Raw genomic sequence first — 13659 nt, 5'->3', positions numbered from 1 at the left:
GCTTCCATTTTGAACAATACCATGGGCGACAGCTGAATATGGGACAAGGTCGATATCAGGTCCCGCCTCACCCCACACCCTCCCCTAACCTGGGTTAAAATTCAACTGAACCTCAAAAGAAGGCAAACATATGGTTTAGATGGCAATGACCTCTTGAACATTACCAGAAAACAACAAAAAGGGAATTAAACAACACACAAATCCCATAAACAAAACCAATCACCTACACGTGCATGTTTCCTTCATACGTGAACTTACTATACTTCAATCGTCCCGTCAAAACTAGCATATAAGAATGAGGCCGTGCCCCAAGCCTTGAGAGATAGAGAGATGTTTGCACCTAATGACCCACTGTTTGGACGCTCCACAGACATAAGTTCATGGACCATCCATCCAACTAACTGCTCTACCAACCCGCCTGAAAAAAAGGAATGGGGGTTAAACGCAAGAGTGCTTGTATTAGGCCACAGAAAGATGTGTTACTGTAAAAGCCTATGGTTAAAGAACAGAATGTGTATGCAGGCTACTCACTGTTATCAATTTCTAGACAAAAAGGTTTCATTATACTACTAGGACTATACTAGCTGAGACAGTACCTAAAAACAGATTCATATATAAGGCAGGAAATTAAAGTTTTGCTAATATAACGATATTCATGAGCGAAGCCCTCGCTCTCCCTGGTTTTAATAAGAAAACGGTCGAGTGATTTCACCCCATGGCCATCAATCAATCAATCTACATACTTATCTCTATATTCAAATGAACAGCGCACACTTCTTTAATAATATCCTTCTGAAATTAAACTATCCATCAACATCTGCGGCAGAGGCAGAAACGGAGAAACGGGTACGAGTTTAACTTCATACCTCTGGAAATTCGCTCTTGATTTAATCTCATTAAGATCTTTCCTGCTCAATAAGGTAAGCAGAGGTTGAATTGAGCCCAAACAGCGTTTCTCCATCAAGAGAAACCTTTCTGCTGACGGTGGAACAATAAACTTTTTCTTTTTTTTCTTTTTTTTTTGATGGCTTTCAGGGCATGAAATCCTTCCAAAACATCTTGCGATCAGTTTTCTATCGTCAAACTGTTCGGAATGACTTTGTGTGGAAAGTACCTACAGCACACAAGGAAAAATGCAAGTTTGACTCAAATCTAATAACGTGTGCAAATGTGCCAATGTGATTGAATCAGATGTGGAAAAAGTCAACAAAAACAAGAAACTGACAAAACGGAAAAATTAAATAAGCTATGAAAAATGAGAAACAATGCTAAGACAATTCAGTGACCTAAATATTAGACCATACCATCTCGCCACCAGCTATCTCCCCCTCTCCCCCACGCACGCTCGGCTCAGTTGAGATTAGCATTATGCTGGAAGCTCTATTTGTTTAGGTGAGATCGAGCCACAGAGCTAATACCGGGCCAATTTGCTCAGCGGGTCACGGATGTGCAGCAGGAGTAGGAAATGAGGCAACTCTGGCCCCCGGAGGTGAACTTTTCCACTCGTACATCACTGAATGTTTTATTCAATAGAGTGGTGAGCATACTCCTTGACAGGTGCTGTCTCCACGGGTGGAGGGAGTCGCAGCCCTCAGAGTGGGGGACTCTGCTGGGGTAATGAGGCTGCCAGGCCCCGAGGAAGACCACATGCTGGAGCCGAGCTAAGAGCCAGAGCCCTAAGCCTCCAGAGTGATGACTTGCAGAGTGGAACGTCCACCATGGAGCAGGGGGCCAATCGCATTAGTCAGAGCAGCGGAGAAATGACGGGGGGCCTCGTGAGATTTAAATTGTGATGTATGGGGGAGAAAAAAAACTCTCTTTTCTGACAGACAATCAATATACATACTCACACCGGTCTAAATATAACGGGTTTTTTTTTAATCGGCTACTTATTTTGCAATGTTAAACTACTTGGACTGCCTTTAAGAATAAATTAATATTTAAAAAATGCCTCAGTTCAGGCTGTTTTGCATTAGATATTGATTGTCCAAGGACTAACATATCTTAAGCATAAAATGCAGCACGGCGCCAGCTCTTAAGATTTAAGGTGTCAAACACTCTTAAAAAATAAAGGTTGCAAAATGTGTTTTTTTGCAGCAATACCATAGAATAACCATTTGGGGTTCTCCAAAGAACCATTCGGTGAACAGAGAACCATTTTTTTTCAGTGTGAAGATTGAAAATCTTTGAAAAATTACTAAATCTAAAGAACTATTTTTCATTAAAAAAGAAACTTTTGTGTAATGCAAATATTCTCTGAATGCTATAGGTTCTTCATGGAAACATTGATACTGATAAAGAACCTTAGTTTAGGAAATTCAGGGTGGGCCAAACCCACCCAAGGGACCTAAAAAAAAAAAAACTTTTTTGCCAACTATTGTTGTTAATCTCAGAAAGACAGCAAATAGTGGGTTAAAGTCTCTGATAATAAAAACACAACATTTGTTTAGGCCAACTGATCTGATCTGCCTTCGTGGACAAATAAAACCCAGGCTGCAGTTTAGCCAGTATCAGAGGGTTCACCGATTAGATTTCATAGAGATAGGATATGCAAAACGTCAGTTCTTGGAAACTGCAAACGATGCATGGAGAAGGAACAGCTGACATCCGAGTGCTAGGATAATAGCTTAACATGAAAAGCCTGTTGACGCCCAAGCCCGCCATCCAAATGGGCCCTAAACAAAGCATTTTAATCAATCTAACTTTCCACATCTTGCCATGAGCCCCTCCTGAAAGTCAAGCTTTTACCCAAAACATTTCAGGGGGCCAGTGCTCATGAGGCAACCTGAGGTTAAGTGCCTTGCTCAACCTAGGCTAACCCTTCACTTACCAGCCCAGAACTTTAACCACTAACGCTACCGCACTGCTGTTTAAATTCAGTAGTTAGAGATTAAGTCATAAAGGAAATCATTGACACACTCTGTGCTGCAACTAAGACGAGGAGGTGCTGGAAAAGACTTTCACACCTTTTCTTCAGATCCTCTCGCCTGCCATCGTGTTGTAACCAGATTTTATGCTTTGAGCGCATTCATCCTGTCAGCGTAGGCTACTCTTTAAAAACAACCTAGTGCACATCAAAGCGCGTCCTGGAGCCATTCAGTGCCCGACACCTCCATTTTTACTGCACTTCCTTTATTTATTGCAGGTAAAACCTTGAAACAAAGGTTGTATGTTCTGCCAGGGGCCTAAAAGACGCCACCCGATGTCACTTCACACGATTAAATGACGACGAACGTGGAGCGTTATTCAAATGAAGCTAATCATTGCTGAAAATCACCATCCAGTCAAAGGCGATTCTGTTGCTTATAGTCAAAGTTGCCATCACACATTTTGCATTATAGAGATTTCACTATTTGCACTGTAACTATACACTTATTTGATAATTTAACGCTCAAAGGGAGTTTAACTGTGTATTAAACTGTTTTTTTTTATCAACAACTACAAAATCACTAGGCTATAGTCGCTAAAGTTATTGTTATCATAATAAAACTGTAGGTATGAACCACGACTGCTATTTAAAAATATATATTTTTAACAATACTTTTTTAAAAGATATAACATTTTTGAAAGGGCACTACATTAATCTACTGTATAGACTACTGCGACTTGATTGAAGTGTAGGCTGCGTCTCGAAGAGCGTTAAATTGTGACAGCTGCGTACTTAAAAAACAGTAGGCTAAAAGCCTAATTATGGGTAAAACAATAGGTCTTTAACATGCATATTTTCATTGAAAGATCAATTAAAGTTGAAATGATGAGTTGGGGAGAGCATATTTACCATAAATCGCTCTGTGGTGCTGACTAGATTTCCATGCAGGTTTGTGATGACAGGACTGTGGGAACGTAAAGCGGCCGAAAGAACAGAAGAGGGCAAACGAGTGGGGGAAAAAAATCAATAATATCTCATTCTGTTCTTAGATGAAGTGGAAAAATGTATAATCCCTGGTATATTCAGTTGACTTATTATGAGTTCCTTTTATATGCGTTTTTCACGCGCGTAAAAAAAAAGAAGGAAAAGTCATCCAAAAACAGCTTCTTCTGCAGGATCGTTGGGCAGTTTTCGCTTGCCGTTAAAATGTCTTCTTATTTTTTTAACGAATCCGATCTGCGTTTTTGTTAAATAGGCGACAGCGGGTCAAGTGAGGAGCTGTTCCGTCCTCACAAAAAACACCGTCTGTCAACTGCGCTCCGTTAACTGCGTTTTGAACTATCGTAAATGATTCCGTCGGTCAGGATTTTTCTTTACCCGTTTACTTACTGGAATAATCTCCGAGTAAGGCTTAGTAGGAAATTGCAAACTCCAGCAATAACGACAGATTTTCTGCTGACACGAATCCGATAAATAAATAAGTGCTTTGCCAATTAAATAAACTGCGATTCGCAAACGTCCTTAAATCCAAAACAGCGAACAGACTTTGGCGTATACAATCAAGAGGAATGTTTTATCCACGGAATATACTAGAAAGCCCTCGTTGTGTTTAAGGCGATATTCCTTGAAAAGAACAGCAGGTGCGGGAATTTAGAATACGCCGTTTAATCCTGGGGAAAAGAGAAATCACCGTTCACTTCCAGCGGTTTTCTTCATCCCCTTGCTCGGAAACCTTCCGTCGCGATTTCAACTCCGACGTCCGTCTAATTATTCCTCTGAAGGAGTCCAAAGGTTGCAGCTCTTGTTCATATTAATATCAAGCAAGAATTAATTAACTTAAATCAATAATTTGTCAATATTCCGCGTCTATGTGACTCTCTCATAGGCACTGCGCCTCACCCCCTGCGCCGGGCTGCCAAGACTGACAATAACCCGGAACGGTGCAGACTCTCACGGCTCCACCGACCGCCCACCAGCCAATCAGCGCTTAGGGGGAATTTAAATATTCCCACGGGTCGGCCAATCATGGGTAATTGAGGGCTGTTACCACGGTGACGCTGTCAGCGTCCAAACGTCAAGTTTATCATTTGAGAAATTATAAACGCTCAGGGACTGGACAGTGATCTTGTGAAACTGGGGACGGCTTTAACAACGGTTATAGGCACCCGCGGCAACCAATAACAAAAAAGGTGAACTATTTATTGACATACACAACAGGGTAAGTTAGAAATATTCTTATAGGATAGTATAGTCGTATACCTTGACCCCATAAAGGCTGTATTCTCATACATTTGTAGGCTTGTAGCCTAATGTGGTAAAGTAGGCTGTGTGCCATATGACCTGTCTACTCGTTAATATCGAAGTAGGCTACTAGTAAATAAACTATTTAAAAAAATAATCAAAGTAGGCTACTAGAATATGACTTTTATGCAGTTGCCGTTTCCGTCCACCGTTTCTTGCATAAGGCCTTATCTCGTTTTAAAATGCTGCTTTTCAGCCAGTGGGAAATTATCCAGTGTAATATGACATTTGACACATTTGTTTTGTCTCGCGCATACATAATTCATTAGCTTTATGCGCGCTCATGCAGCCAGACTGCTCGCGTTCAATCTTTATTGCAAATTGCGTCCACTCCAATCAAACTTGAGCAAACACGTGCGGAATGTTAGTCGAGTCATCTGCCTATGGAATCAACAGATAAAATGCTCTCCCATACATACGCATGTCATAGCTGGAGCTCAATTGATTATTACCGATGGATTGTTCTCAGAGAGATGAGGTTGCATGTTACCAGGTGAAGGAAAGAGTGGAAATGAAAGAAAACAATGATTGGGCTACAGCTATTATAATAATAATTGCTAAAAATAGCTGTATCACAATAATAATAAAAATAGCTATTCTAATAATAATAATAATAATAGCTATTTTATTCTATTCTGTAAAAATATAGTTTCGTCTTTTTCAAAGTATTGCAACCTCTCCCTTAAGCTTCAGTGAATCTGACTGTCTGACATTGAAAACATCAGAATTATTTTAAGAAGGCCTGATCCTATAGGATGTTCTTATAGGAAGAAGCTGAAGGCCTAAGGAAGAATTCTGACAGGAGACTGCAGCTCTGACTAATGCCTTTCCATGCCTTTCACATCTGAAATCAGCCCAGCAGTCATCCCTGTTGGGTCAGTATGAAACTAGTTTAGTTTTTAATCAGTATACAGTAATATGATATGGAGTCTTGTTGAGAACCTGAAAGATAAAAGGATTTTTTTCCAATGATACTTCACACACACACAAAATATCTTTAGTTTCTATGAAAAACTGGTTGTTTTGTCAAAGTACACTCAAAGCTCATTGTTTTAGACAAATTATTTTGAGTATTAAAGTGGATGTGTGCTTGTCACAAAGGTAAGTTCATAAATGGGGCAAGTTGTGATGTTTCATATGTTGTAATTTAATATTGATAACAATTATTGTTTATCAAAACAATGGTTTGATATTTTTTTGTACTGTAAAGTTGCTCTTTGTGGTCTCAAGAGTTGTTTTGTTTTATAAACACAAAAAAGCCTTTTCCACTGAGACAACATGCCCCACTACAGGTCAATATGTGTTTATTATTATAAATTTTTTATTTTTTTATTTTACATTGTAAACCCAGACAGCAAAATAGTGTCGGCCCAGATCAGGGCCACATCTGGTGCATGTGGATTCCACGCGCACCAAATGTGGGTCTTATCTGGGCCGTCGCTGTCTGGGAAGACTTAACGGTACAGAAATAAACTCAATTCAGAGTAAACGTATGACAACTGGCCCTGGTCTCTCCAATGTTATTTGTGGCTGTGGACAAAATCAGTGCATGTGGGTGAAATAGACTTACATCTTTCTGCTCTCTGATGGTTGAGATTTTACTATACAGAAAGATTGTCTCAGTAAATAGCATTTATACTGTATGACTCACCAGCTTGCACAATGGCAAAATGTCCCATCTGTGCTTTGGATAAACTGCTCATTCTAACAAAACTGTCACTTGACATTTCTGCTGCATTGAGGAATTGAATCTGAACAGAGGCAACCCTCCTTTACCCTCTTCCTTGATCTTTCTCTCCTCATCTTGTCCTCAGCCTTATGTTTCGGTTTGTTCCTTTGGCGAAGTAAGGCAGTTTAATTGAGCAAGGTTCGAGTCTTCACAAACTGCAAGGTAACAGAAAGAAATCGATGGAAACAGAGGCATGGGGAAAAGAGATAACATTGATTTATCTGCCATCGATAGGGCTGGATCACTGAATTCCACTGCCAGGTGAAACGTGTGCTGTCTGCCAACAGGATCTGAAAAGGTGTCAGGTGGTCAGAGGACACAGAAAGAGAATGAGGGAGCGAGAAAGAGAGAGATTGAGAGCGAGAAGGCAATGTGATGATGGAGAGCATGGAGGAGGGCAAGGGCAAATAGATATCAAGCTGAAAAAAAGAGCTGCTGATGTGATCTGATGAGATTGAGAAATAGGGAGTCGGGTTTAGGGTCATAGGTATCACACACACACACATACACACACACTGCAGGTGGCTGATGCCGCTGTGTGGCCTCAGGCTCAGCAGTAAAGGTCAAAGAGAGATGTATGTTTTCCATGGAAGTCAGCAGCACAAGTGCACTTAATTGTGGTGTTTGTTAATTTGAGCACATTTAAAAGGCAGAACCTCTAGAAATTATATTAATATAAGTAAATTATATAATTATATTATATATTTAATTATATAATTCACTGTACAGCACTTTGGTCAGTTTTATGCTATGTGTAAATGTGCTTTATAAATTAAATGTACTTACTATATTGACGGAGTTGTTGTCAATAGAAACTACCCATTTAAAAATGATCCAAACTATCATTTTTCATTTCAGTCCATCTCAGTGGTACTACTCTACTAATCTTTCCAGACATGCCTTCTTCCAGGGTTGTGCACCATTCAGAACTGAATTGATAATATTATTTAAATTCAGTTCCTGAATTTGAATTACGATACCAAACATGATGCAGAATTACAATAGATGTTATCTAGATAAAGTTAACTAAAGATAGATCACTTTTAATTACAGTTCAGTCAATATGTAATTTCAATTTAAATTCCACTTCAACTTCTTGTGGGGTGTGTCCAATTCATTTTAAACTTTCACTAATAGATTGGTGCAGCTATGACATCACTTTGTACCGGCAGTTGGCATCACACTGATTCCCTAAAACCCAATAGGATTTTTCCATAGGCTTTTTGGATTATCGCAAAAAAAAAAAAAAAAAAAAAGCTCTGTGATCAAGTCAAGTCACCTTTATTTATATAGCGCTTTTTACAATACAATTGTTTTAAAGCGGCTTTACAGTGATAACAGGAAAATAATGCAACAAAGTTTGTTTCTATATAGAAGAAAATAGCGATATAGTCCAGCCTAAGTAAGTTCAGTGATGGTTAATTTTTGTTGTAAAAAAGTTATTAATTTAGTTTATTTATATATCTAGCCACTCTGGAGAAAACCGTGATGTCATCGTCCAGCTCAGTTCACTTCTCATATAATGGTGTCAGTGCATGCATATCAATAATATTGTTGAATATTAAATGTCCCCAACTAAGCAAGCCAAAAGCGAAAAATCAACAAAAGTTTGTGATACTTGCACATTTAGACCATCAAGATAATTTTCACAGATGAACACAACTTTAATGAATTTTGAAGCCTAAATAAAATCACAACTGCCTCTGTAGTCCCATTTTGCCACTTGTTAGAAACAAATCTTTATTTTTGGAAATTGGTAGGCTATGATAACAGTATTGAACTGGGGAGAGTTATTTAAGAGTAGTGGATAACTGAAAGTATCACATCTATGCACGATATTGCATGTGGGCCGATATGCCGATATTTTCAAACTAATTTTGTCCGATGCCGATACCGATGTATATACACACATTTTCCCCCTGATATATTTACACTTTAATTTTACTGAAGAGAAATCCAAGTCTCTCTCCATACCTTTACCGTATTACACTCATGTGTTGTAGATAAGGCAATACGCAAGACAAACAAAACAACATTTGATTCTACCATAAATGTATAATTTTACAAATGTAGACAGACATTCACCTCTGAAAAATAGGTAAATTATTTCACTTGGAGAATAAATGATATGCCAGTGCCACATTTTATTTTTAGTTCAGACTTCAAACTTCAGTCCTTAGGAGTAAAATAAATAAAAATACATTTTCAACAAAAAAATGTACATCTCCTACTTGAACAGGTCTACCAAATGCTGCCCTGTTTTCGGTGCTGATGCAGTGGTGACCCGTTCATGTAACATGTAAGGGTGGCGCTGCCAATAAAGCAACTAAAATCTGTCACAAAGAACCGCAAAAGTAATGATTATGAATATGTCAAATATAGCAAGGAGACATTTTAATTGTTTATTAATAAACAAGTGTTTTCTGTATGAAGTTGACGATGCTGACTCGCGATCTTCACAGTAGTGAACGCGCCGGAGAGAAATGCACATTTCGGATTATATAGGTTGCTTTCGTTTTGAATTGTTCTGTTTAAAAATATGATTTCAAGCGTTCTGTAGATAATAGATATATTTCTCAGGTATATGAGGCAAGTAGGCTATGCTGAGTTTCATTTCATTTATGAGCGCCGGCGCCTCCGTGTCGTGATATCTATTATCTGCTTTACTTATTATTTATTAAATCCAGGCAATTGTTTGATGAAACACAAAACGAAATTCACTTAGAAAGGCTTTGTGCTTTCTGTTTGAGGTCTCTGTGAAAGTTTTAAAGCAGTCTTTTAGTGCCGCTTTCAGAGCGGTCACGTCCGTAACCGAGAACTGTCACTGTTTTTCCTCATAAATGCGAACATGAAAAATAAAATAAAATTAATATTTTATGCTCTGTGGAGAGCATAGTAGCTTGAAGAGCTTACATTAAGCTACAGGATATCGTCTTTCAAAACATGACCTGCACGAAAGAGAAAAAAAATGACTGCGTCATTGTACCCAGCACTTCTGAAAATGCACTTGCGAATGCATCTCTGTCCCCAGCACATTTCAAACCAAACTGACGCCCATGCTCTAAATGCCTCCACATGTTGGAAGTTTAAGTTGCTACGTTCACGGTCGTCACGTGCACACAGGAAACACGCCACCCTATCGGCAAGGCTCATCGTCAGAAATATTCATATCTGCCGATGCCGATGATGGTCATTAAAAGCTTTTATCGGCCGATACCGATGTTGTGCCGATATCATTTTGAATCCCTAATCACATCCACATATAATACTTAGAAGAATTAAGAACTCCTCTTCTTTATTTGTGAATTATTATTGATTATTTCATGACTGATCAGATGGTGAGCTTCTGTCATCATCTGCAGATCCAAGTATTGAGTGTACTCCATCTGAGTGGCGCTAGTATTCCACTTTGCTGATGGAAGTAAGAATAGGCATATTTCAAGTCCTCAAAAGTTTAACTCTGTGCCCTAACCAGATGCGAATTGTATATAAAATATCTAATATGTTTTAATGGGCTATTATGTGCCACGTAGCATTTTCAATTGTGTCTCTTTTGACAGACAAATTACGTGTCTCTGCAAACTTTGCACCTGGATAGGACACGGTGTAAGGCACCATTGTGCTCCTAATCTCTCACTATTTAAATAGTTGCCAGTGTCACTTTATAATCTTTTAACGTATTATTTTATCTTAATAACACCCTTTCACAAGAAAGGGAGACTGTGTTATATGGGGCTCTCGTTAAGTATGAGTGAAATTTTACAATAGGTAAAGTTTGCATTTAAGATGGAAAATGGAGATAGGGCGTTTTATTGGGACAATGACATTGTGTGCCCTGATAGTCTAACCGAAGAGCTGTACTGTGGTGGATTTTGGCTTTGTGTGTGTTAAACCTTTGGGTGTGAAAGCCCACACTGGCTCCGACGGGTCTGCTTACCTGAAGAATCTGTTGGAAGTCATTTACTCCCCCGGCTTTCCAATGCAGAACAAAGGGACAGGTGTGATCCAGGTAAGATAACAAAAGGGATATTGATGAGATAAGGCCATCCTGTGAGGAAAGGTGAATTCAGCCTGGATTACCTTTATCTGTGAATTTGAAGGGAAATTATGCCACCTGGGCTGAAAATAAAGCAGCTAAAATGTTTCTAAAGCTCAATCTCCTTTTAAAATGCAAAACAACTCCAAGTCACAGGCACCACATGGCCAGAAAACTGAACAAAAGATCACGACACCGAGCGCTGTGTCCTCCCACAGAAAAGACTCTTGCAGACACCAAGTGTCTCCGTTGTGACAGAAGCCACCAGTGAATTGCCAGTTTTCTCTGTAATCAGCAGCTGATTTGGACAGAGCTGCCAGAAACAGGCCTTTTAGGCTTTTTTCATCATGCCGTGTGTCAGCATCATGCTTGGCTCTTTTAAAAGGACTTTTAAAGGAGGACGGAGCATTAGTGTGCCTGACAACATGAGAGATCTCTGTGTCTGACAGCAAGTGAAAGGTAGTTAGGGTGGAATGGTTAACATTAATGAAGATTATGATAAAAGTCTACATGCATTTTTTGTACATGCAATGTATGGAAGATGCAGTACATTCAGTCACTGGCTCTAAAAAGCTTTTGGACTCTTAAACCCAAAAATAAATATTCTGTCATCATTTGCTCACCCTCATGTCATTTCAAACCTGTAAGACTGACTTTCTTCTGTGGAACATAAAATAAGAGATTTGCAATATCCCTAAAAGTTTATCAGCTTCAAGAACAGTGCAAGTGTGTCCGTACATGTGTGTGAGTTTGGTGAGAAAGAGAGCGGGAGAAAGAGAGTATGTGCTTTCCATACTTAATAAAACGTAATTTTGTGGCATAGAAATAATTTGTCATTTTTATCATGTTGTTTACTATATTTATCCGCTTGGTCAGTGTCGTTGTGGGTTTTGGTTCTTTTGCTGTTGTAGGCTGTAAGGACCTTTGAAATCATTTGGAGAAGTGATATGGACATGTAATGCGGTCAAGACCTGCCTGGATTAGTTTTCACTGTTATGCTGATGATACTCAGCTCTATATTTCTTCACGCACTGACAAAATTTACTAATTCACAAAATTAACGGAATGCATAGCTGATATAAAAAACTGGATGACTAGTAATTTCCTACTACTTCATTCTGAAAAAACAGAGATTTGAATTATTGGCTTCTCTGTCAAGTCTTCGTCGTCGGTTAGAAACCTGGGTGTGCTCTTTGATACCAATCTTTCATTTGAAAGTCACGTTTCTAGTATCTGTAAAACCGCATTCTTCTATCTTAAAAATATATCTAAATTACGTCATATGCTCTCAATGACAAATGCGGAACAATTAGTTCAAGCGTTCATGACATCAAGGCTAGATTATTGTACTGCTCTACTGGGTGGTTGCCCTGCACGCACAATAAACAAACTACAGCTGGTCCAAAATGCAGCAGCTAGAGTTCTTACCAGAACCAGGAAGTATGACTATATTAGCCCCGTTCTGTCAACACTGCTTTGGCTCCCTATTAAACATTGTATACATTTTAAAATATTGCTGATCACGTACAAAGCACTAAATGGTTTAGCTCCGCAGTACTTGAGCGAGCTCTTAACGCATTATAGTCCTTCACGTCTATTGCAATCTCAAAATTCCGGCTAGTTGATAATACCTAGAATATCAAAATGGACAGCTGGCGGTAGATCCTTTTCCTATATAGCACCAAAATTTTGGAACAGTCTTCCTAACATTGTCCGGAAATCTAGTTTAAATCTAGACTAAAAACACATCTCTTTGAGCTAGCATACACATAACACATTATCAACTTCTATAATTCAATGTTAGGCTGCATTGATTAGGTCAGTCGGAACTGGGAACACTTCCCATAAATCCTGATGTACTCGTTACATCATCTCTGTTTATCCCGAGGTTTACCACAGTCCGCCGTTTCCAAGCCGTATCCAGAACTGATGAAGGACATGCGCCTGGACACGATGACAACGCAGTCCTGAAGTGTCATCTAGTCTCTCCCCTGTGTAGGCCCCTTCTCCTTCCCTTTACCTCTGTACAGATAAAACGTTGTCAGGATAATTCCGGTTCACGTGGCTACACGGAAGCGATAAAAAAAATTCCGTATTATAATTTAAGGCCAGACAAGTAATTTAATTAGGGCAATTTGTAAAGAAAGACTACACGCCTGCGCACATATATATATTCAAATGCGCATTCCTATAGACTAAACACATAATACGCATGTGCACGTCATCAGCATTTTCACAGATTCACGTTTTTGAAGTTTACGCGGAGATGATAACTTTTTTCAAAAAATTTCAATGCTTGCACCTTGGAACCTCTTTGCATTCTCGAATCACCAGGCACTGTTGTTGTGCGAATGAGCGGGCCAGAGCGACTTAAGGGTTTTCTGTTAGAACGGTGTCGTTAATAACTAATGATCTTTGCAACAGAAGTGAATCAATCAAAACTAACTTTAGCTGGACAATAACTTTATTCTAGAGCTGCTGTAAAGCCAAAACAATCTATGTTACTTTAATTTCCTATTATCACTGTTAAGCTACTTTGAAACAATCTATATTGTTAAAAGTGCTATATAAATGAAGGTGACTTGTTGAAGGTGAAGGTGAAGGTGAACGTTCGTCAACTAATCAGATTCGAGCATTCAACAGCCCTGTCATATAAGAAAAAATGGTAACAGATTAGTTTAGGGTCCAATTCTCACTATAGCTGTGTCACGTTATAACTAAAGA

At 39.0% G+C, this 13659-nt stretch overlaps 1 protein-coding gene across 1 annotated transcript in view; it reads right to left on the bottom strand.

Moving 5' to 3' along the window:
* The window catches only part of fam222aa (family with sequence similarity 222 member Aa), a 56555-nt gene extending 51954 nt beyond the window's left edge, over positions 1 to 4601 (bottom strand). Inside the window, exon 1 of the mRNA XM_081365473.1 lies at positions 3779 to 4601. The gene's annotated coding sequence lies outside the window, so the exon portion shown is untranslated. The remainder of the gene's footprint in view (positions 1 to 3778) is intronic.
* Positions 4602 to 13659: the final 9058 nt, after the last annotated feature.

Source organism: Scardinius erythrophthalmus (assembly GCF_964197995.2).
Source record: "Scardinius erythrophthalmus genome assembly, chromosome: 5".
Lineage (NCBI taxonomy): Eukaryota > Metazoa > Chordata > Actinopteri > Cypriniformes > Leuciscidae > Scardinius > Scardinius erythrophthalmus.
This window is presented reverse-complemented; position numbering and strand designations above follow the sequence as displayed.